Source organism: Dendrobates tinctorius, unplaced genomic scaffold (assembly GCF_039654945.1).
Source record: "Dendrobates tinctorius isolate UK_male_01 unplaced genomic scaffold, ASM3965494v1 ptg000059l, whole genome shotgun sequence".
NCBI classification, from domain to species: domain Eukaryota; kingdom Metazoa; phylum Chordata; class Amphibia; order Anura; family Dendrobatidae; genus Dendrobates; species Dendrobates tinctorius.
In genome coordinates, this window is record NW_027361727.1 from 8,443,665 (window position 1) to 8,470,007 (window position 26,343).

The following is a 26,343-nucleotide window of genomic DNA, read 5'->3' on the forward strand; positions in this document are numbered from 1 at the left end:
GGAGAGCGTTAGGCAGGGAAGAAGACAAAAAAACTGCTTCTGCTGCAAGCGATTTGGCCTGCACAACACACAAGTCACTGTGTGTGCAGTGCAAGGGGAGGCTATATTGTGGTGTATCAGTGGTGTTGGTTGTTGGGCTGCCTTTTAAGGCTTCCTGACACGCTGGCATTGCTGTTTACCCACTACTCCGCAAACTGCTTTTTTAAAAGCAATCCAATCTCCCTTATCCTCTCGTCACTTTGGTCACAGGCAGCTGTGCCATCGAGCGTGTCACATAGCGCTCAGATATCAGTGGGCCGCACACAATCCACAAGTGTCCAGTGTCCAAAAGTGTACGCAGAGATTCAAAATCTCCATTATCCTCTCGTCACTTTGGTCACAGGCAGCTGTGCCATCGAGCGTGTCACATAGCACTCAGATATCAGTGGGCCGCACACAATCCACAAGTGTTCACTGTCCACAAGTGTACGCAGAGATTCAAAATCTCCATTATCCTCTCGTCACTTTGGTCACAGGCAGCTGTGCCATCGAGCGTGTCACATAGCGCTCAGATATCAGTGGGCCGCACACAATCCACAAGTGTCCACTGTCCACAATTGTACGCAGAGATTCAAAATCTCCATTATCCTCTCGTCACTTTGGTCACAGGCAGCTGTGCCATCGAGCGTGTCACATAGCGCTCAGATATCAGTGGGCCGCACACAATCCACAAGTGTCCACTGTCCACAAGTGTACGCAGAGATTCAAAATCTCCATTATCCTCTCGTCACTTTGGTCACAGGCAGCTGTGCCATCGAGCGTGTCACATAGCGCTCAGATATCAGTGGGCCGCACACAATCCACAAGTGTCCACTGTCCACAAGTGTACGCAGAGATTCAAAATCTCCATTATCCTCTCGTCACTTTGGTCACAGGCAGCTGTGCCATCGAGCGTGTCACATAGCGCTCAGATATCAGTGGGCCGCACACAATCAACAAGTGTCCACTGTCCAAAAGTGTACGCAGAGATTCAAAATCTCCATTATCCTCTCGTCACTTTGGTCACAGGCAGCTGTGCCATCGAGCGTGTCACATAGCGCTCAGATATCAGTGGGCCTCACACCATCCACAAGTGTCCAGTGTCCAAAAGTGTACGCAGAGATTCAAAATCTCCATTATCCTCTCGTCACTTTGGTCACAGGCAGCTGTGCCATAGAGCGTGTCACATATCGCTCAGATATCAGTGGGCCGCACACAATCCACAAGTGTCCAGTGTCCAAAAGTGTACGCAGAGATTCAAAATCTCCATTATCCTCTCGTCACTTTGGTCACAGGCAGCTGTGCCATCGAGCGTGTCACATAGCGCTCAGATATCAGTGGGCCGCACACAATCCACAAGTGTCCACTGTCCACAAGTGTACGCAGAGATTCAAAATCCCCCTTTTTCCTCTCGTCACTTTGGTCACAGGCAGCTGTGCCATCGAGCGTGTCACATAGCGCTCAGATATCAGTGGGCCGCACACAATCCACAAGTGTCCAGTGTCCAAAAGTGTACGCAGAGATTCAAAATCTCCATTATCCTCTCGTCACTTTGGTCACAGGCAGCTGTGCCATCGAGCATGTCACATAGCGCTCAGATATCAGTGGGCCGCACACAATCCACAAGTGTCCACTGTCCACAAGTGTACGCAGACATTCAAAATCTCCATTATCCTCTCGTCACTTTGGTCACAGGCAGCTGTGCCATCGAGCGTGTCACATAGCGCTCAGATATCAGTGGGCCGCACACAATCCACAAGTGTCCAGTGTCCAAAAGTGTATGCAGAGATTCAAAATCTCCCTTATCCTCTCGTCACTTTGGTCACAGGCAGCTGTGCCATCGAGCGTGTCACATAGCGCTCAGATATCAGTGGGCCGCACACAATCCACAAGTGTCCACTGTCCACAAGTGTACGCAGAGATTCAAAATCTCCATTATCCTCTCGTCACTTTGGTCACAGGCAGCTGTGCCATCGAGCGTGTCACATAGCGCTCAGATATCAGTGGGCCGCACGCAATCCACAAGTGTCCAGTGTCCAAAAGTGTACGCAGAGATTCAAAATCTCCATTATCCTCTCGTCACTTTGGTCACAGGCAGCTGTGCCATCGAGCGTGTCACATAGCGCTCAGATATCAGTGGGCCGCACACAATCCACAAGTGTCCACTGTCCACAAGTGTACGCAGAGATTCAAAATCTCCATTATCCTCTCGTCACTTTGGTCACAGGCAGCTGTGCCATCGAGCGTGTCACATAGCGCTCAGATATCAGTGGGCCGCACACAATCCACAAGTGTCCATTGTCCACAAGTGTACGCAGAGATTCAAAATCTCCATTATCCTCTCGTCACTTTGGTCACAGGCAGCTGTGCCATCGAGCGTGTCACATAGCGCTCAGATATCAGTGGGCCGCACACAATCCACAAGTGTCCACTGTCCAAAAGTGTACGCAGAGATTCAAAATCTCCATTATCCTCTCGTCACTTTGGTCACAGGCAGCTGTGCCATCGAGCGTGTCACATAGCGCTCAGATATCAGTGGGCCGCACACAATCCACAAGTGTCCAGTGTCCAAAAGTGTACGCAGAGATTCAAAATCTCCATTATCCTCTCGTCACTTTGGTCACAGGCAGCTGTGCCATCGATCGTGTCACATAGCGCTCAGATATCAGTGGGCCGCACTAAATCCACAAGTGTCCACTGTCCACAAGAGTACGCAGAGATTCAAAATCTCCATTATCCTCTCGTCACTTTGGTCACAGGCAGCTGTGCCATCGAGCGTGTCACATAGCGCTCAGATATCAGTGGGCCGCACACAATCCACAAGTGTCCAGTGTCCAAAAGTGTACGCAGAGATTCAAAATCTCCATTATCCTCTCGTCACTTTGGTCACAGGCAGCTGTGCCATCGAGCGTGTCACATAGCGCTCAGATATCAGTGGGCCGCACACAATCCACAAGTGTCCACTGTCCACAAGTGTACGCAGAGATTCAAAATCTCCATTATCCTCTCGTCACTTTGGTCACAGGCAGCTGTGCCATCGAGCGTGTCACATAGCGCTCAGATATCAGTGGGCCGCACACAATCCACAAGTGTCCAGTGTCCAAAAGTGTACGCAGAGATTCAAAATCTCCATTATCCTCTCGTCACTTTGGTCACAGGCAGCTGTGCCATCGAGCGTGTCACATAGCGCTCAGATATCAGTGGGCCGCACACAATCCACAAGTGTCCACTGTCCACAAGTGTACGCAGAGATTCAAAGTCTCCATTATCCTCTTGTCACTTTGGTCACAGGCAGCTGTGCCATCGAGCGTGTCACATAGCGCTCAGATATCAGTGGGCCGCACACAATCCACAAGTGTCCACTGTCCACAAGTGTATGCAGAGATTCAAAATCTCCATTATCCTCTCGTCACTTTGGTCACAGGCAGCTGTGCCATCGAGCGTGTCACATAGCGCTCAGATATCAGTGGGCCGCACACAATCCACAAGTGTCCACTGTCCAAAAGTGTACGCAGAAATTCAAAATCTCCATTATTCTCTCGTCACTTTGGACACAGGCAGCTGTGCCATCGAGCGTGTCACATAGCGCTCAGATATCAGTGGGCCGCACACAATCCACAAGTGTCCACTGTCCACAAGTGTACGCAGAGATTCAAAATCTCCATTATCCTCTCGTCACTTTGGTCACAGGCAGCTGTGCCATCGAACGTGTCACATAGCGCTCAGATATCAGTGGGCCGCACATAATCCACATGTGTCCACTGTCCACAAGTGTGTGCAGAAATTCTAAAACTCCCCTGTCCTATAGACACCTTGTACCTTGTTTTACATTACTATATAGTTTGTTGGATTTTGTCTACATTTCTACCAAAAATGAGGAAGGCTGGTGGAAGAGGCCATGGAATTGGGCGGGGGTTGGCAGCTGGTAATGATGGTGTTGGTGGTGGATCTGATGGTAGTGGCAAGAGCAAAATAGGACCGAATGCAGGAGGTGCTGACCCTGCGTCATCGTCTGGCTACATAAGGACTCGAACGCTTAGTTTTCTAGGAGTTGGCAAACCGCTTTTAAAGGCAGAGCATCAGGAAAAAGTTTTGTCTTACATTGCTGACTCAGCCTCCAGCTCTATCGCCTCCTCTTCTTCAGTTGTAAAAAGTAAAAGCACTGAGTCGTCATTGGAGGCTCATGTTCATGAACCACACCTTTCCTTGTGTCCTTCACCCCAACCAAGATTGAAGGATGACGCAGGCCATACTACTGATTACTCCATGGAGCTGTTTTCACATACCATGCCTGGATTATCAAATCAAATGGTGAATTACCCAGGCCAAGATGAATCTGACATGGAGTGCACTGATGCACAGCCGCTGATGGATGATTCTGCTGGTACATTCACTCAGAGCACTACATTGTCCTCGCAGTGTACAGAGCCAGATTTTGACCCTGATGAGACTCAGGTGCCCCTTCCCGCACACTATACCACCATACACGGTGACACAGAGAAAGGTGCACATGACATAGAAGAGGAGGTGATGGATGACCCAGTTGTTGACCCAGATTGGCATCCAGTGGGGGAAGAGGGTGCTGCTTCCAATAGCTCAGATGAGGAGCATCCACAGCAGACATCGACATCGCAACAGCTGTTATCTGGCAGGCCCGGAGCACTCCAAAGACAGGTTCCAAACATCAAAAGAGTTGCTGGACAGCTTGTCCAGAGGGTCAAAAGATCACAGCGTGCTAGGCCGCAAAATGTCTGCCAAAGTAGGAAGAGTGCAGTGTGGCACTTTTTTGAACAAAATCCTCATGATCAGGCCGAGGTTATCTGTAAGAAGTGCGCAAAGACCTTTAGCCGAGGGAAAAATCTGAAAAATTTGAATACCAGTTGCATACTTAGACATTTAACCAGCATGCACTTGCAAGCGTGGACACAACACCAAACCTCAAGTGCCACATGTGCAACTGATCACAACGAAGGTAGTCAGCAACGCTACATTGTTTCCCCCACTGTAAGCCCACCGGTTAGCACAGCAGCAAATGTTGAGGTGTCGTTGCAAGGCCACAGCAGTCAGGGAATCCCACTGTTATATCAACGAAAGACTGATTCTAGGCCATCAGAAAGAACACCAACTCCATCACCATCATCAACCCTCTCTTAGTCCGCCCTGTCCACCGCTACTTCCACCATATGCAGCTCTCAAGTCCAGCTCACCCTCCCAGACACTATGAGCAGGTCAAGAAAGTACTCAGTCTCTCATCCGCGTACACTGGGTTTGAACGCCCACATTGCCAAACTAATCTCGTTTGAGATGATGCCCTTTCGGTTGGTGGAAAGCACAGCTTTCCGCGAACTCATGGCCTATGCAGTACCACGCTATGACCTACCCAGTCGCCACTTCTTCTCTCGCAAAGCCATCCCAGCCCTCCACCATTATGTGAAAGACCGCATTGTCCATGCACTCAAGCAGTCAGTGAGCGGAAAGGTGCACCTCACAACTGATGCATGGTCCAGTTGGCATGGCCAGGGCCGTTACGTGTCCATCACTGCGCACTGGGTTAATGTGGTGGATGCAGGGTCCACAGGGGACAGCGGTGGTGGGACAGTGCTGCCTAGCCCACGGTATAGGAAACAGTTGGCTGTAGGCGTTCGACCCTCCTCCTCCTCCTCCTCCTCCAGAAGCGACAGCTCGTCCACAGAGCGCAGTCGTACGAGCACTCCATCTGCAGCTGCCACTGTTGCACACGATGTGTCCCCCTATCGAGCAGCTAGTGGAAAGCGTCAGCAGGCTGTGTTGCAGATGATGTGTTTGGGTGACAGACACACCGCCGAGGTGCTGGCCGAGTACTTGAAGCGACAAACTGAGTCATGGCTGGGCAGTGTACATCTTGAGGCAGGCAAGGTAGTTAGTGATAACGGCCGTAATTTTGTGGCAGCCATAGCCCTTTCAAAACTCAGCCACATACCTTGCTTGGCTCACACCTTGAACCTGGTGGTGCAGTGCTTCCTCAAAAATTATCCGGAGTTAACAGCCCTGCTCCAGAAGGTGCGAAGACTGTGCGCGCACATCCGCCGGTCGCCTGTACACTCCGTTCGTATGCAGAAGCTGCAGCGATTGCTCCACCTTCCCAACCACCGCCTCATTATCGACATTGCAACAAGGTGGAACTCCACCCTGCACATGGTGGAGCGGCTGTGCGAGCAGAGGCAGGCCATAATGCATTTGTGGGAGGATACACGGCCAGGCACTTTGAGAGCAGACATGGAGTTGACAGGCGTGCAGTGGTCGAAGCTGAAAGACCTTTGTAAAGTCCTTCAGTGTTTTGAGGAATGCACACGGCTGGTAAGCGCAGACGACGCCATCCTAAGCATGAGCATCCCACTTATGCGTCTGCTCATGCAAACTTTGACGCACCTTAAGGACCAGGCGTCTGCAGCCAATGTTGATGAGGAGGAAGAGGAGGAGGGAATCCTTGATGACATTCAGCCATTGTCTGCTCAGGGACCTCTCCTGGACGAGGTGGAGGAGGAAGAGGAGGAGGAGGAGGATGATGGGGATGATTACTTAGGGGAGGAGGATGCATCTCATGGGGCAAGTGAAAATGTTGGCGTGGCAAGGTCTGGTACAGGGTTTGTGCGTGACTGGAGGGATGTGGATTTGCCAGAAAGTGCTCCTCCACCCAGCACTCGCAGTGCATCATTGACACCGGGAACATTGGCCCACATGTCAGATTATGCCTTGCGGATCCTAAAAAGGGACCCCCGCATTGCCAAAATGATGAACGATGACGACTACTGGTTGGCCAGCATCCTGGATCCACGCTATAAAGGCAAATTACAAAACATCATGCCACAGGAGAACCTTGACCTAATATTGGCTAATAAACAAGCAACTCTGGTAAATCGGTTGCTTGAGGCATTCCCAGCACACAGCAGCGGTGATGGTTCTCACACGAGCCGTACGGGCCGGGGGCAGCTTGGCAGAGGTGTTCGTGGTGCACACAGCAGAAGTGGCGTTGGAGACAGGGGTTTCATGACAATGTTGTGGACTGATTTTTCAAATACCGCTCACACAACTGGTAATACTGCATCGATGGAAAGTGACAGGAGACAGCAGTTGTCAACTATGGTTACAAACTACTTTTCCTCCCATATCGATGTTCTCCCACACAGGTCATTCCCCTTTGACTATTGGGCCGCTAAACTGGACACCTGGCCTGAATTGGCCCAATATGCCTTACAGGAGCTCGCTTGCCCAGCTGCAAGTGTGCTATCGGAAAGAGTCTTCAGTGCAGCTGGATCAATCCTGACAGAAAAAAGGACCCGTCTGTCAACCCAAAATGTGGATGATCTAACCTTCATTAAAATGAACCACGCATGGGTTTCCAAGGATTTTGTCCCACCTTCCCCTGATGACACATAGGGTGACAGAAAAATGGCTTGCTTTGGTCCACCACTTCCTGGTACTTCACCTATTTCGCCTTTTGCATCAGTTGAATGTCCAACATCAACATATGCCACTTTCTAAAACTCCCTAACTGTGCTGCCTCCCCCCCCATGGCCGGGGTTACCACCTAGCGCACGACACCGTGCGAGTGCCGTTGCCCTGGACAGGTGGGTAGGCCGACTCTTGGGCGCGGGCACTGGCACAGGGTCCCTCATAGTGCAATCAAGTGTCTCTGACGGTGGTGGTGCACACCCGCCGTCAGACACACCGCTGTACTATGAGGGGCCCAGTGCCAGTACCGACGCCCACGAGTGGGCCCCCCTTGCTTGGCCAGGGCCCCAGCATTTGCAATCTTTACCTCTCCCTGCTCCTCCGCTGTGTAATCTGGGCCGTCAAATCCATACTGTGCCTGACACCGTCTGAGCCTGCCTCCTGAGACATATATTTTGAATGTGTACGCTATCCATACATGTTATCTGGGGATACGGTACCCTTTCTAACCTTTGTGCAATGACGTGCAATCCATACTGGGCCTAACACCGTCTGAGCCTGCCTCATGCTGTATAGACATATATTTTGAATGTGTACGCTATCCATACATGTTATCCGGGGATACGGTACCCCTTCTAACCTTTGTGCAATGACGTGCAATCCATACTGGGCCTAACACCGTCTGAGCCTGCCTCATGCTGTATAGACATATATTTTGAATGTGTACGCTATCCATACATGTTATCCGGGGATACGGTACCCCTTCTAACCTTTGTGCAATGACGTGCAATCCATACTGGGCCTAACACCGTCTGAGCCTGCCTCATGCTGTATAGACATATATTTTGAATGTGTACGCTATCCATACATGTTATCCGGGGATACGGTACCCCTTCTAACCATTGTGCAATGACGTGCAATCCATACTGGGCCTAACACCGTCTGAGCCTGCCTCATGCTGTATAGACATATATTTTGAATGTGTACGATATCCATACATGTTATCCGGGGATACGGTACCCCTTCTAACCTTTGTGCAATGACGTGCAATCCATACTGGGCCTAACACCGTCTGAGCCTGCCTCATGCTGTATAGACATATATTTTGAATGTGTACGCTATCCATACATGTTATCCGGGGATACGGTACCCCTTCTAACCTTTGTGCAATGACGTGCCATCCATACTGGGCCTAACACCGTCTGAGCCTGCCTCATGCTGTATAGACATATATTTTGAATGTGTACGCTATCCATACATGTTATCCGGGGATACGGTACCCCTTCTAACCTTTGTGCAATGACATGCAATCCATACTGGGCCTAACACCGTCTGAGCCTGCCTCATGCTGTATAGACATATATTTTGAATGTGTACGCTATCCATACATGTTATCCGGGGATACGGTACCCCTTCTAACCTTTGTGCAATGACGTGCAATCCATACTGGGCCTAACACCGTCTGAGCCTGCCTCATGCTGTATAGACATATATTTTGAATGTGTACGCTATCCATACATGTGATCCGGGGATACGGTACCCCTTCTAACCTTTGTGCAATGACGTGCAATCCATACTGGGCCTAACACCGTCTGAGCCTGCCTCATGCTGTATAGACATATATTTTGAATGTGTACGCTATCCATACATGTTATCCGGGGATACGGTACCCCTTCTAACCTTTGTGCAATGACGTGCAATCCATACTGGGCCTAACACCGTCTGAGCCTGCCTCATGCTGTATAGACATATATTTTGAATGTGTACGCTATCCATACATGTTATCCGGGGATACGGTACCCCTTCTAACCTTTGTGCAATGACGTGCAATCCATACTGGGCCTAACTTAGAAGACTTAGGCAAGAAAGTGAAAGAACTGGGAGCGCAGGTGGTCTTCTCTTCCATCCTCCCAGTGGATGGCCATGGAACAAGGAGGTGGAATAAGATTCTGCAGGTGAACAACTGGCTACGTCGATGGTGCCGTCAGCAACGATTTGGATTTCTGGATCACGGAGTGAACTACTTATACGATGATCTACTTGCTAGAGATGGGGTGCACCTTACGAAGACTGGAAAGCAGGTATTTGGAAGTCGCCTTGCTACACTTGTAAGGAGAGCTTTAAACTAGAACAACATGGGAAGGGAAGCAAAAGACCAGAAAAAGCCATACACCTGACAAATGCTACTGAGAACTCTGCTATTAGAAGTGGAAAGGAAGAACAAAGATGAAAGAATCTAATTAAAAAAAATATTGGAGAAAGAGAAACCAATCACAAACTAAAATGTTTCTATACTAATGCACAAAGCATGGGCAACAAACAAGGAGAATTGGAACTACTAACACAGGAAAAGAAATATGATGTCATTGGAATCACTGAAACTTGGTGGGACAATACACATGATTGGAATACAAGACTAGAAGGATACAACTTATTTGCAAGAAACAGACTTGATAAACGAGGAGGGGGTGTCGCATTGTATGTTAGAAATGCGTATATCTGCACAGAGATTGAAGCTTCAGAGACTGGGAGTTCTGTGGAAACTGTTTGGGTAAGAATACAAGGACAGAACAATGGAAAGGACACCATTGTAGGCATTTACTACAGGCCGCCTGTGCAAGCTGAAGATATGGATGAACTCTTTATGCATCAAATGGCCAAGTTCTCCAAAAAATATGACATAGTTGTCATGGGAGATTTCAACTATCCAGACATTTGTTGGGAATCTCTCTCAGGCAAAACTAACAGGTCAAGGAAATTCTTATCCTCTCTTGCTGACAACTTTATCTTCCAAAAGGTAAAGGAGAAAACAAGGGGAACTGCTACCTTGGATCTAATCCTTATAAACAGGGAGGAAATGGTTGAGGAGGTAAAAGTGGCTGGGACCCTAGGAGGTAGCGACCATGCTATTTTAGAATTTTGGATAACTAGAGGCGGAAGACCTGTGAAGACTCAGACGTCAAGGTTAGATTTCAGAAAGGCAGATTTTAAGGGATTCAGAAAGAGAATTGGAGGGATCCAATGGCTGGATATCCTTAAAGACAAAAATGTCCAGGAAGGATGGGAAATCTTGAAAAATGAAATTCTCAAAGCACAGTTGTTAACAATTCCGAAAAGAGGGAAGAATAGGAAGCATTTAAGGAAACCAGGATGGATGAACACAGAACTTAAGCACATGCTAAAAAGGAAGCAAAAAATGTTAATAAAATGGAAAGAAGGAGGCATATCTAAAGAAGAATATAATGCTGTCTGCAGAACCTGCAAGGCACAAATCAGATTATCTAAAGCTGAAAATGAACTGAGGCTTGCAAGAGATGTCAAAAGCAATAATAAAGGATTTTGGGGATATGTCAAAAGTAAAAGAAAAGTCAAAGATGCTATAGGATTTTTACAGGATGAAAATGATGAAATGGTAAGACAGGATGTTGAGAAGGCTGAACTTTTAAATTCCTATTTTGCATCTGTTTTCTCTCAGAAAGGAAATGTAACATCAACTGTTATTCACTGTCCTATTAAGGGAATAGAAGAATCCAGGATATCTATAAACAGAAAGATAGTGAGGAAACACTTAGCTAACCTAAATGTATTCAAGTCTCCAGGTCCAGATGAATTACACCCCAGAGTACTGAAGGAGATAGCAGAAGAAATTTTTGAACCCCTCTCCATAATCTTTGAAAATTCTTGGAGAACAGGAGAAGTGCCAGAAGACTGGAGAAGAGCAAATGTTGTTCCTATCTTCAAAAAGGGGAAGAAGGTGGACCCAGGCAACTATAGGCTGGTGAGTCTGACTTCTATACCAGGAAAGATCTTTGAACAAATTATTAAACAACATGTATGTCAATACCTGGATAAGAATGAAGTGATTAAACAGAGTCAGCATGGGTTTGTAACTAATAAGTCATGTCAGACTAATTTAATTTCCTTCTATGATGGTATTACTGATTGGGTGGATCAAGGAAATGCTGTAGATATAGTATATCTTGACTTCAGCAAAGCATTTGACAAAGTCTCTCATACAATCCTTATTGAAAAAATGACTAAGTATGGAATGGACAAGGCAACTGTTAGGTGGATTCATAACTGGCTTAGTGATCGGACCCAAAGAGTGGTCGTAAATGGCTGCACATCCAGTTGGAAGAATGTCTCAAGTGGGGTACCACAGGGCTCTGTCCTGGGCCCTGTATTGTTCAACATCTTTAGCAACGATTTAGATGAAGGAATTGAGGGTAAACTGATTAAATTTGCTGATGACACAAAGCTAGGAGGGATAGCTAATACTAGAGAAGAGAGAGAGAGGATTCAAAAAGATTTAAATAAACTGGAGAAGTGGGCAGCAACTAACAGAATGGTTTTTAACAGGGAGAAATGCAAAGTACTACATCTGGGCAATAAAAATGAAAAAAGCATATATAGAATGGGAGGAATAGGGCTAAGTGACAGCACATGTGAAAAAGACTTGGGTATACTAATAGATCACAGACTGAATATGAGTCAACAGTGTGATGCAGCAGCAAAAAAGGCAAATGCAATTCTAGGATGTATTAACAGAAGCATACAGTCTAGATCACGTGAAGTAATTATTTCCCTCTACTCCTCTTTGGTCAGACCTCATCTGGAATATTGTGTCCAATTTTGGGCACCACATTTTAAAAAAGACATCAACAAACTGGAGCAAGTTCAGAAAAGAGCGACCAGAATGGTGACCGGTCTGCAAACCCTGTCTTATGAGGAAAGGTTGCAGGATTTGGGAATGTTTAGTTTGCAAAAGAGAAGACTGAGAGGAGACTTAATAGCTGTCTACAAATATCTAAAGGGCTGTCACATTGTAGAAGGATCAACTTTATTCTCATTTGCACAAGGAAAGACTAGAAGCAATGGGATGACGCTGAATGGGAGGAGACACAGATTAGATATTAGAAAAAACTTTTTGACAGTTAGAGTGATCAATGAGTGGAACAGGCTGCCATGAGAAGTGGTGAGTTCTCCTTCAATGGAAGTCTTCAAACAGAGGCTGGACAGACATCTAACTGGGATGATTTAGCGAATCCTGCTTTGAGCAGGGGGTTGGACCAGATGGCCCAGGAGGTCCCTTCCAACTCTACGATTCTATGATTCTATGATTCTATGATAACACCGTCTGAGCCTGCCTCATGCTGTATAGACATATATTTTGAATGTGTACGCTATCCATGCATGTTATCCAGGGATACGGTACCCTTTCTAACCTTTGTGCAATCACGTGCAATCCATACTGGGCGTGAGAACGGCTGGCGAGCTGTTAAGCAAGCTACAGCACCTGTCCAGACAAGTACAGGGATTCCCTAGCGAGGAGACTTATTTGATTGTTTTCTATGTTGGGACAGCAATTTTTGGGGAGCACTATACTCTGGAGAATGATAGATGGGGCCCACCATACACTGGAACATTCCAAAGGTGGACATCAGACACTGGAGCAGCATTTACAGGGCCCATTATACACTAGAGCAGTAGAAATGGGGCCCATTATGTTTGGAGCATTATTTGGGCCCATAAGACAGTGGAGCTTCATCCATGGGGACCAACATATACTGTAGCATTATGTGGAGCTCATCATATACTGTTTCAAACATTATATGGGACGAATGATTTTGTATGGAGAAATAGATGGGCCTCGTCATGAGATGTAAAAAGTGAGGTATTTTTCATTGTACTATACCGCTATTTCTCTGCCGTATCGGAGCATGATGAGTTGTGGTATGTGTTAAAGTGGCGCTCTTTCGCCCAGGGCACATGAAAACCTGCAGCCAGCCCTCCCCCCCCACAAATTTAGCCAAATAACCCCCATTTTTCAGTGCGTAACTTGTATTATGAAGTTAATTAAGGTTGACAAGCTTAAGTAAGAAGAATTGATGCTTTTGGCATTCAAATGGGCACTGTAGGTGTGTTTCCTGTCCTCCTCTCACTGCCGACTTTTATTCCCCATTGACTTACATTGGGTTTCGTGTTTCGGGACGACCCCGACTTTTCCTTATAATCGGACGATCTTGCTCGACCCGACTTTTGGAAAAGTCGGGTTTCACGAAACGAAACGCGACCCTAAAAAAGCAAAAGTCGCTCAACTCTAGTGTTGATATCTTTAGATCACACCCTCCATCACACAAATAATCAGCTTCATCCAATAAGCATTCAAATTTATATTGCATGGAGGTAGAGAATCTACATAAAAATGATGATGTGCTCAATATACTCACTTGCCTAATAATTCTGCACACAGAGTAGAAGATTTTGTTCAGGAACAGGATGGTGGTTATACTCAGATGCTGTCTGGTGATAATATATGGTTATTGTGCGGTGGCATTTTTCCCCTTTATTGGTTTATTAGTTTTCGTATAGTGGACTTTTTCAGTAACAATACGATGATGTTTGTTGTTTTGTATCTTAAACTTACAATGTAGAAGTATTGCTTAGAAAATAATCGTATTGCCATGTTTTCTATGAGATTTATATATTTTGTCTTGTTCTTTTTCCTAATGTAGAGGAGAGGGTATACACGTTTGTCTTTATAGGATCTAAAATTCTACAGAGGCCTGTACATCTGACCAGCATGCTGGTCGGGGTCCAGGTCCAAATTTCCACTGGAGTCCATGGGACTCTAGATATTCCACTACATATACACCTTAATGAATCGGCCACATAGAGTTTAACCCCTTATGGACCGAGACACTCTAATTTCCATTAATCACTAGGCCATGTTTTCAAATCTGACAGGCGTCGATTTTTGTGGTAATGACTCTGAAATGTTTCAACATATCCCAGTGATTCTAAGAATCTTTTTCGGTGAAACATTGTACTTCATGATAGTAGTAAATTTAGGTCGATATGATTTGCGGGTATGTATGAAAAAAATCTAAAATTGTACAAATATTTTGAAAATGTGGATTTTTCGAACTTTTAATTTTTATGCTCTTAACACTATGGTCACACATTCAGTATTTGGTCAGTATTTAGTCATACCACCTAAAATAGTTAATACAGGTGCTTCTCACAAAATTAGAATATCATCAAAAATGTAATTTATTTCAGTTCTTCAATACAAAAAGTGAAATTTGTATATTATATGGAGTCATTACACACAAAGTGATCTATTTCACATGTTTATTTCTGTTAATGTTGATGATTCTGTCTTACAGCCAATGAAAACCCAAAAGTCATTATCTCAGTAAATTAGAATACTTTATAACACAAGCTTGAAAAATTATTTTAAAATCCAAAATGTTGGCCTACTGAAGTATATGTTCAGTAAATGCACTCAATACTTGGACGGGTGACGTGTTATGGAAGCCCAGGTTGCTTTGATAGCAGCCTTCACCTCGTCTACATTGTCGGGTCTGGTGTCTCTCATCTCCCTCTTGACAATACTCCATAGATTCTCTATGGGGATAGGGTCAGGCGAGTTTGCTGGCCAATCAAGCACAGTAATAATGTTGTTTTTACACCAGGTCTTGGTACTTTTGGCAGTGTGGACAGGGGCCAAGTCCTGCTGGAGAATGAAATTTCCATCTCCAAAAAGCTTTTTGGCAGAGGGAAGCATGAAGTGCTCCTAATTTTCCTGGCAGACATCTGCGCTAACTTTGGTCTTGATAAAACCAGTGGACCTATACCAGCAGATGACATGGCTCCCCAAACCATCACTGGATTGTGGAAATGTCACACTAGACCTCCAGCAGCTTGGATTGTGGCCTCTCCACTCTTCCTCCAGACTCTGGGACCTTGATTTCCAAATAAAATGCAAAATTTACTTTCATCTGAAAACAACACCTTGGGACACTGAGCAACAGTCCAGTTCTTTTTCTCCTTGGCCCTGGTAAGATGCTTCTGGCGTTGTCTTTGGTCATTAGTGGCTTAACACAAGGAATGCGACACTTGTAGCCCATGTCCACTCAACTTTCCATGCTGCAGAACCATAAGCGTACACACAACCTCGGGGACCGGGCCCCGGCCTTGCGCTGAGAACCTAAAGGCAGGGTTCCTCTTCCAACCCACGTCCTCTCTGTTCTCCTTACTCCTTTGTTCCGTACTTGTCTCTGTCTCTCTTATGGAAGCTTAGGTTTCAGTTCTACATCTTTCTCCTTCTGTTCCTTTCCTGTGCCAGCTGGCTCAGATCACTGAGGCAGCTGCAGCACCCCTGCCTCCATTCCTTCTTCCAGGGATCCTCACTCCTGTCTCAGTGACTTCTTACCCACCTGACCTTCTGCCAGACTGAACCTTACATCCTACATCTTCCCACTCTTTTATTTATCTTAACTCCACCCACCTCCCAGCACACCCAGTGTTCCAAGCAGGGAACCACCAGAGGTGCTCTGCTAAGCACTGAGCCGCAATGTGGTTGTGCAGAACTACCCTGTTGTGTGGGGTGCGAGTGTTGGAGTGTGGAAAGGAGTTCCCACCTTACCTGGATGGTGGGGCACTACACCTTAGGAGAAGGTGCAGTACCTCTGTGGCGACTGAGCCTCAGGGGCGCCACACATGTGCGGGCATCACATATAAGTCCTGTAACAGGGAATCAAGCAGCACTTGCACTGAGCAAGTCAGTGCATTCATACACAAAATAATAGATAAACATTAGATGTATATAATAATAATAATACATTTTATTTCTATAGTGCCGACATATTCCGCAACACTTTACATTTCAGAGGGGACTTGTACAGACAATAGACATTACAGCATAACAATAATCACATAGATCATAACAGATGCCAAGAGGAATGAGGGCCCTGCTCGCAAGCTTACAATCTATGAGGAAAAAAGGGGAGACACGAAAGGTGGGTGGTAACAGTTGCCCTGATTGCATGGACCAGCCATAATGTTAAGTGTGTAACAGTACAGATGCAGAGGGCTAATGGATGCATGTGGGAACATAATGCGGGGAACCTGGCTATGGTAAAAACTTTTGGCTGTGCCACAGAGGGATAGATTAGGTTAATGTGTTGAGGTGGTAGGCCAGTCTGAATAAATGCGTTTTCAGGGCACGCTTAAAATTGAGGGGATTGGGGACTAATCGTATTGACCTGGGAAATGCATTCCAAAGAATTGATGCAGCACGTATATAGTCTTGGAGACGGGAGTGGGAGGTTCTGATTATTGAGGATGCTAACCTCAGGTCATCAGCAGAACGGAGGGCACGGGTAGGATGGTATACTAAAACAAGGGAGGAGATGTAGGGTGGTGCTGAGCCATGAAGAGCTTTGTGGGTGAGGGTAATAAGTTTGTACTGGATTCTGGAGTGGATGGGTAGCCAGTGTAATGACTGGCACAAGGTAGAGGCATCGGTGTAACGATTAGCGAGGAATATGATCCTGGCAGCAGCATTCAAGACAGATTGGAGGGGGAGAGATTGGTAAGAGGGAGACCGATTAGAAGGGAGTTACAGTAGTCGAAACGAGAATGAATAAGAGAAACAGTCAGAGTTTTTGTGGAGTCAAAAGTAAGAAAAGGTCGAATTCTCAAAATGTTTTTGAGGTGCAGATAACAAGAGCAAGCCAGTGATCGTATGTGGGGGACAAAGGAAAGCTCGGAGTCAAGTATGACCCCAAGACAGCGGGCATGTTGCTGGGAGTAATAGTGGAACCACACACGGAAATGGCAATGTTGGGTATAGGTACATTAGTAGCGGGAGGAAACACAAGGAGTTCAGTCTTTGACAGGTTCAGTTTCAGATATAGTGAGGACATGATATTAGACACAGCATTTAGACAATTGCAGGTGTTTTCTAGAAAAGCTGGCGTGATGTCAGGAGAAGAAGCGTATAATTGGGTGTCGTCAGCATAGAGATGGTACTGGAAACCAAATCTACTGATTGTTTGACCAATAGGGGCAGTATACAAAGAGAAGAGGAGGGGGCCCAGGACTGATCCTTGAGGAACCCCAACAGTAAGGGGAAGATGAGAGGAGGAGGAGCCAGAAAAAGATACAGTAAAGGAGCGGTCAGAGAGATAGGAGGAGAACCAGGAGAGAATGGTGTCCTTGAGGCCGATGGAACGGAGCATAGTGAGGAGGAGCTGATGATCCACAGTGTCAAATGCTGCAGAGAGATCCAAGAGAATTAGCATGGAGTAATGACCATTTGATTTAGCTGTTAGTAGATCATTAGAGACTTTAATGAGGGCAGTTTCAGTAGAGTGTAAAGAGCGGAAACCGGATTGGAGAGGGTCGAGAAGAGAGTTATCAAAGAGATAGCGGATAAGATGGGAGTGGACCAGGCGTTCCAGGAGTTTAGAGATGAAGGGAAGATTAGAGACAGGTCTATAGTTAGCGGCACAGTTTTGGTCCAGGGATGGTTTTTTAAGTAGTGGATGTATGATGGCATGCTTAAATAAGGAGGGAAAGATACCAGAAGAGAGAGAGGTTAAATATTTTAGTTAGGTGAGAGGTGACAGCAAGGGAAAGGGGCTGGAGTAGATGTGACGGAAATGGGTCACTGGTGCAAGTGGTTGGGCGAGAAGATGCAAGGAGCCTGCTTACTTCTTCTTCTGTGACTGGTTCAAAATCAGAGAGTGAGCTAGATTCAGTGGGGGAGGGAGGACAGTGCATGGTATGAGGTGATTGGGAGATAATTTCCTGTCAGATCTGGTCAATTTTTTCTTTGAAGTAATTGGCCAGATCGTCAGCTCGAAGCTCCGTGGTTGGGGCCTGTACTCTTGGGTTGAGTAGAGAATGAAAAGTGTCAAACGACGTTTCGGGTTATTGGACAGTGAAGTGATGAGGATGTTGAAATAGGTTTGTTTTGAGAGGTGAAGGGCAGTGTTGTATGTCCTAATCATAAACTTATAATGGATGAAATCTTCGGGTAGGTTGGATTTTCTCCACAGACGTTCGGCGCACCTGGAGCACCGCTGCAGGAAACGTGTTTGCAGGGTGTGCCAGGGTTGTCACCGTCTGTGTTGTGGTGTTCTATGTATAGGAGGAGCAAATTCATCCAGGGCACTTTGAAGTGTTTCATTGTAATGCTTCAATGCAGAATCAGGACATGAGAGGGAGGAGATAGGGGCCAATGAAGACTGCAAGTTCTTCATAAGTTTCTGGGTGTTAATGGCCTGTATCTAATATATAAAGCTCAAAGTGTGTATGTATGTGTGTATGTCCGGGATAGGCATCCGCACCGTCGCAGCTACAGCCACAATATTTGGCACAGTCACACGTCTGGACCCAGAGAGCCTCCTAAGCTATGTTGTGAGGCACGGGACTATGGGATGGAGGATATGTAAATGGGCACGGGACTATGGGATGGAGGATGTGTGATGGGTATATGGGCACTGGACTATGGGATGGAGGATATGTATGATGGGTATATGGGCACGGGACTATGGGATGGAGGATATGTATGATGGGTATATGGGCACGGGACTATGGGATGAAGGATGTGTGATGGGTATATGGGCACTCGACTATGGGATGGCGAATATGTATGATGGGTATATGGGCATGGGACTATGGGATGGAGGATATGTATGATGGGCATATGGGCACGGGCCTATGGGATGGAGGATGTGTGATGGGTATATGGGCACGGGACTATGGGATGGCGGATATGTATATGGCCACGGGACTATGGGATGGAGGATGTGTGATGGGTATATGGGCACTGGACTATGGGATGGAGGATATGTATGATGGGTATATGGGCATGGGACTATGGGATGGCGGATATGTGTGATGGGTATATGGGCATGGGACTATGAGATGAAGGATGTGTGATGGGTATATGGGCACTTGACTAAGGGATGGCGGATATGTATGATGGGTAAATGGGCACGGGACTATGGGATGGAGGATATGTATGAAGGGTATATGGGCATGGGACAATGGGATGGAGGATATGTATGATGGGTATATGGGCACGGGTCTATGGGATGGAGGATGTGTGATGGGTATATGGGCACGGGACTATGGGATGGCGGATATGTATGATGGGTATATGGGCACGGGACTATGGGATGGAGGATATGTATGATGGGTATATGGGCATGGGACTATGAGATGAAGGATGTGTGATGGGTATATGGGCACTCGACTATGGGATGGCGAATATGTATGATGGGTATATGGGACTATGGGATGGAGAATATGTATGATTGGTATATGGGCATGGAACTATGGGAGGGAGAATATGTATGATGGGTATATGGGCATGGGACTATGGGATGGAGGATATGTATGATGGGTAAATGGGCACGGGACTATGGGATGGAGGATATGTATGAAGGGTATATGGGCATGGGACTATGGGATGGAGGATATGTATGATGGGTATATGGGCACGGGCCTATGGGATGGAGGATGTGCGATGAGTATATGGGCACTGGACTATGGGATGGAGGATATGTTTGACGGGTATATGGGCACGGGACTATGGGATGGCGGATATGTATGATGGGTATATGGGCACGGGACTATGGGATGGAGGATATGTATGATGGGTATATTGGCACGGGCCTATGGGATGGAGGATGTGTGATGGGTATATGGGCACTCGACTATGGGAGGGAGAATATGTATGATGGGTATATGGGCATGGGACTATGGAATGGAGGATATGTATGATGGGTATATGGGCATGGGCCTATGGGATCGTGGATATGTATGATGGGTATATGGGCAAGGGACTATGGGATGGAGGATAATTATAATTTGCTATAACTAACCACAGTTTGTTACTATGCCCGGGCAGCGCCTGGCTCTTCAGCTAGTGTTTCTATAAATATAGACAGTGGGGGTGACCTAAGCAGCCTGGCAGTTCTTGATAGAGAATGAAAGAAGGTTGTGGTCAGAGAGCGGGAGAGGGGATTTTGCAAAATCATCCACTGCACAAAGCCGAGAGAAGACCAAGTCGAGGGAGTTTCCGTCTTCATGCGTTGGAGAATTAGTAAGCTGCAAAAGGCCAAATGAGGAGGTTAGAGATAAAAGGTGAGCAGCAGATGGGGAGAGGGGAAGAGCAATGGGGATGTTGAAATCGCCCATGATGAGGGTAGGGATGTCACAGGAGAGAAAATGTGGAAGCCAAGTGGCAAAATGATCCAGGAACTGATGGGAGGGGCCAGGAGGACGATACACCACCGCCACTCGCATGGAGAAGGGGGTGTAGAGTCTGATGTATATGCGAATGCTAGACACAAGCATTGAAACAAAGCATAATACAAATAGTAAAGATGCCATCAAAGTATTTGAAAAATATTTTAAACACCTAAAGGAAGGTGATTTAAGGCAGATTTATAAAAAGTAATGTTATTTAACATACATATTAAGGAAACATGCATCTAGAAGATAAGGCCCTGCAAGAGTGACAAAATAGGCAGGGAAATGAGAACTGAGGCCAAAATATATGAGGCCTAAATAGATAAAATTCGCGCCATACGGTGGTCAATAAATAGGCCAAAGTGTAAAAGTATATATAGGAGCGATGAAGCTGCCAGTAATATGCAAAACATGCATTTACTCAATAGGAAACTGAGAAATAAATGCATAAATAGGCAATGGAACCCCTAATAGTAGACAACCCATTTTAGACTCAATGAAAATGTTTAATGAAAATATTACAACAGGACACACATGTAAATAGCTTTAACGCCTCACATAAGGGCGCGAAAGATGGCAATGCACCAAGGATGTATACATTTACTTGGAAGCTGGAAGGAAAGTGTGCATGACCATGCACTGTGAACACAAATGCCTAACTAGGCAGGAGGATTGTATACAAGCAACATTCAAGATTCACAATGTATGTCCCTTGGTGGACAAAATTAGAGAAGGAAGTTCCAGAAGACAATCAAAAAAAGGGGGGGACATACAATGATGAAATATTGGTTATAGTGTCTCCATATTGGTCGTGGAAATTATCAATTGGTACATGAGAGGAAAATACACAAACAAATGTACTAATAGGTATATGAAAAACCTATGGATGTGCAATTGTGCATGAAACGTCGGGCTGAATACATGTATGCCAACAAAAGGCATGCCTTCATAAAACCGTTTTATAAGTGGCGTACTCCAGTGCATGGCTGGAATATTACCCCTGTGGTTGTAATTGCCGCATTGCTATGAGCGCCGCCCAGTGATCGGTGCTCATAGCAAGTGAGCATTTTAGCTATATGGAGCAGTGCTGAAGACCTTCTCTCTGTAGCACAAGCGATCGGAAGATCGCAGCTTCTAGTCTCTCGTGGAGACTATTGAAGCAAGGGAAAAGTAAGAAAAAAAGTTTTAAAAATGTAAGAAAATATATATATAAAAGTTCAAATCACCCTCCATTTGCCCCATTCAAAATAAAATAAAAAAATACACATATCTGGTATCCCCGCATTCAGAATTGGCCAATCTATCAAAATGTAAAAAGAATTAATCTGATCGGTAAAAGGCGTAGCAAGAAAAAAAGTCAAAACGTCAGAATTTCGTTTTTTTTGGTCCCAACAACATTGGATTAAAATGCAATAACGGGCGATGAAAAGATTGTATCTATACCAAAATGTATCAATAAAAACATCAGCTTGGCGGCAAAAAATAAGCCCTCACCCAACCCGAGACCTTGGAAAATGGAGACGCTATATGTCTCGGAAAATGATGACTTTTTATTTAAGAAACTTTGAATTTTTTTAACCTTCTAAATAAAAAGAACCTAGACACGTTTGCTATTTACGAGCTCGTAATGACCTGGAGAATCATAATAGCAGGTCAGTTTTAGCATTTAGTGAACATGGTAAAATGGCAAAACAAAAAACCACTGTGGAATTGCACTTTTCTTTTCAATTTCACCGCACTTTGAATATATTTTCTTGGTTTCCAGTACAATACATGGCAAATCTAATGGTGTTGTTCTAAAGTTCAACTGGTACCGCAAAAAACAAACCCTCACATGGCCAAATTGACAGAATAACAAGAAAAAGAAAAAAAAATGATGGCTCTAGGAAAAGGGGAGCAAAAAACATTAACTCAGAATTGGAAAATCCAAAGGTGGTGAAGGGGTTAAACAAAAAAAAAAGAAAAACAAATGATAACAGTGTTTTTTATTTTTTAACTTCCACCTTTCACCAGGTGGGATAAATAATATAATAAAGTTATGGTTCAGATTGTTGCGGACGCTGTGATATTAATGACAGGTTTTTTTTATGATTTATTACTTTTGCACATTAAAATCCCATATTTAAAGAAAATTATAAAAATATATTTTTTTCACTGAGCAAGATAAAGAGCACACTGATTTCTTCGTTTGGGATTGTTACGAGCGCAGCAATACCAAATACTGTGTCTAGAGTTTATTTATATTTTATTATAACTTTCTTTATGTGTCACCATTAGAGATGAGGGAACTTGTTGAGAAAACGTTCCCCAATCTCCAATCCGGCATGACTATAGCACATCCGGATTCGTGTTCGGTTTCCCGAGCATTTTTCCTCAAAGTCGGCAAAATTTGGTCACAGATCGGTAAATGATCGCGTGTCCACTAGTGCTTTTGTCTTGATTTTGTCTAGGACAGTGGTGCTGGATGATGAGCGGGGGACATGTTTTATGAGGGGAGGGAGAGCGTCTGTCTAGGTCAGAGGAGCAGTGAAGTGTTTCGTTTCTTCATTTTTTTTCTGTAATAACGTGTGTAGATTCCAGCAGCCAATCAGGACACAGAAACCATCCACAATGCCATGACACAAGGTCTTCTGTGATTGGCTGCCAAAGTCACATGTCCCTGTTCAAATAAAAAACAGACATCTTGTGTCCCTGGCTCCATGTTCCCAGGGTAAAAGCGCAGAGAGGCCGCTCCTGCTGCTGAAAGAGAACTTGTCAGTTCTGAGATAGGATCCTGGCCTGTGTGAAATCTCTCAGCCTGAAATAGAGAACAATTATGACCCACAGCGGGGAGATTCCCCTCAGCTCCATTTTGTATCTGAGCAGACTCCGCTCTGTCACAGGCTGAGACCTGCACTGCCTGTGTAGATATCACTCCTGTCAGTTCCCCGTCCTACCTGACTCATCTACCTGAGAGGGAGCCCCCTCACCTGACACAGCCCCTCCAGCTCATCCTACAGGCTGCTGGACTCCTGGCTGCATTTTCTGCATCTTATAACACATTACTTATATTGCTTAAGAGGCCAAAGACCTTTTCCTCAACCCCTTAATGTCCAGTCAGGGACACAGGCCCTTCATGGCTGGGTGTCAGTTCTGACTGACCAATCACAGCATGAAAGATCAACACCTCCTGCCCGATCAGTGCAGCGGCTCAGCGCTGCCAGTGGCCGCCCCTGGCTCTAAACCCCCTAAATGCTGCGATCAAGTGTGATCACAACATTCAGGGGGAAAGCAGAGGGATAGGAGCTTCCACTGCCTTCAGATTGGTGCCCCGCGACGTCATCATGGGGCCTTGATTGTTGTGATGGTGACTAGGGGTGATACTGACATCCCCCGGGTCACCAAGCTACGGAATGCTTCTAAGACCACGCTCACAGCTTGGTGTGAGAAGCTTTCAGTATAGGTGTCATGCACTGCAATGCTGCTGTACTGCCATGTATTATCCCTGCAATCAAAGTAAAAAAGTGAAAATCCCATAAAGGGACTGTGAGGTAGCGCTGTCATGTAAGTAGGGGATTCTCGCTTGGCAGCCACAAAAATCACATCCGGCACCAGGATTTTCATATACCATCACAGTCCATATGGTTTATTGTTCAGCATAAACCAGCGTAATCAACATACAAGTCATATCAGCATAGCGTCCATTGGACAGGCTAATCAGCCTCAGCGTTATGTCACCCGTCAGGGTTCCTTATGCGGCTTCACCATCGCATATGTTAGTTCCCTCCAGGGAGCTCTCAGGCACACATCACCATTGCTCACACACAGCCGCGCCACAGGCTGTTAGTGAGGAGATCCTTCTCCTCATGGGACCTTCCAAACTGGACCAATCTGGTCCCAGCATTCACCCCATGTGACCTACCCTGGCCACCATATATGGTCCGTAGCCACGCCCATCGGGTTACATGGCTATGACCTCATCACAGGTCCTTCACATACTCACATAGCCTTTTACAATAGGTGTTATCAGACACACCCCTGGGTGGATTTGTAGGCAGCTCGAACCCGCCCATCTCTCCAGCTGCCTGAAGGCTTCTCCCTAACACATAGGCACGAAAGATCAGCTCTGCTGATCAGCACATAACCAAGCCTTCATCTCAAAGCCACCCACTTTGAGAAACACAACGGCCACTCAGTATTCTGCCACTCATCCTCTCTCTTGGGACATCCACACAGCGCCCCCTAGCGGACACAGTAGTCATTACACCACAGAACTAAGCAATAAAGTAAGAAAACAGTTAAAAAAGGAAAAATAGGGAAAAAAAATTACAACATAATATTACACTAACAAATACACATTTTTATGTAAAAAAATTAAAAAAGTAGAACCCGATCTATAAAAGTGTCACACTAGTTAACCCCTTCAATGAACACCATAAAAAAAAATTAGAAAACTATGCGTTATCATCATACCACTTGGAAAAAGTGGAATAAATATCAATGGGAAAAAAATATATAAATAAAATGGTACCGATGAAAACGTGATCTTATCCCGCAAAAAACAAGCTGTCATACAGCTACATCAAGAGGAAGATAAAAAAGTTATAGCTCTCAGAATAAAAAACTATTTTTTTTCTATAACAGTTTTTATTCTGTAAAATTGCCAAAACATAAAAAATTATATAAATGGGGTATTGCTGTAATCGTACTGACCTGAAGAATGAAGCTGTCTTATCAATTTTGCCACATCCAGAATGATGGGGGGACTATTCCTGAATCGATGGTTTTTGCTCATTCTGCCTGTACAAAAATCGGAATAGAAAGCAATCAAAAAAATCATGTGACCAAAAATGGTACCAATAAAAACATCAACTTGTCCGTGAAAAAACATGCTGTCACATAACTCTGTGGGCTGAAATATGGAAAAATTATAGCTCTCAAAATATGGGGATTATTATTATTATTATTTAAACTGTTGCATTAAACCCTTCTCCCGTCCTCATCACTTTATACATTTTTGGTAACTAGAATAATTTGAAGGCGGCCATCGTATCAACGCTACCAAAGTGAAGCCTTATGATGTCACGAGATTCCAGCCTGGAATAATTGTCATTCTCACAAGTGACCTATTTTATGTTGTGGGGGGCGTGTATCCTAATCACCATCCTCCGATGCTGATTGATGTGTATGACTCCTCCTGCATCATCTACATAGTGCAATGAAACGTTGCTCCTGTGCTGTAGCATCGCCGGCCCGTCCACTTTGCTCTGTGGGTGGAGCAAGGCACATTAATGCATATGCGGCAAAATATTTAATTCCAGCACTGGTGAAAGTGCGCCTGCGCGGGACGGCGATGCTACTGTGCAGACGGAGGATTGTGTTGCGCTATCTGGATGACAAGTCATCCATATTTATCAGAGCTGAAGGGCGGCATTTAGGAACAGAAAGGAGGCACTCACACTACAGAGATGACGCCTGACCATCCTCACTTAAATGCAGCGTGGGAGCAAATCAAATGTTTTGTTTGTGAGTAAACAGGGTCAGGAGTCAATATACGGTACATGTTGGTGTAATGTAGCACAGAGTAGATAAAAGGTGGCTGAATTTGTTGATAGACTCAAACACTGGTGATAAGTTCCCTTTAGAAATACACTTGTTTCCACAAATCTGCAACACAGAGCAGTAAAATGCAAGTTACAGAAATACTGGGTGGGCATTCTGGGGATTCATGATTCTGCAACATTACAGTACAAATACACACATAAACAGTTTACACATATATATACAGAATGTATAAACTCTGACGGGGAGTTCTCTCACTGCTGTAGCATCTACGTGATGCATGCTCCTCTGTCTCTGGCG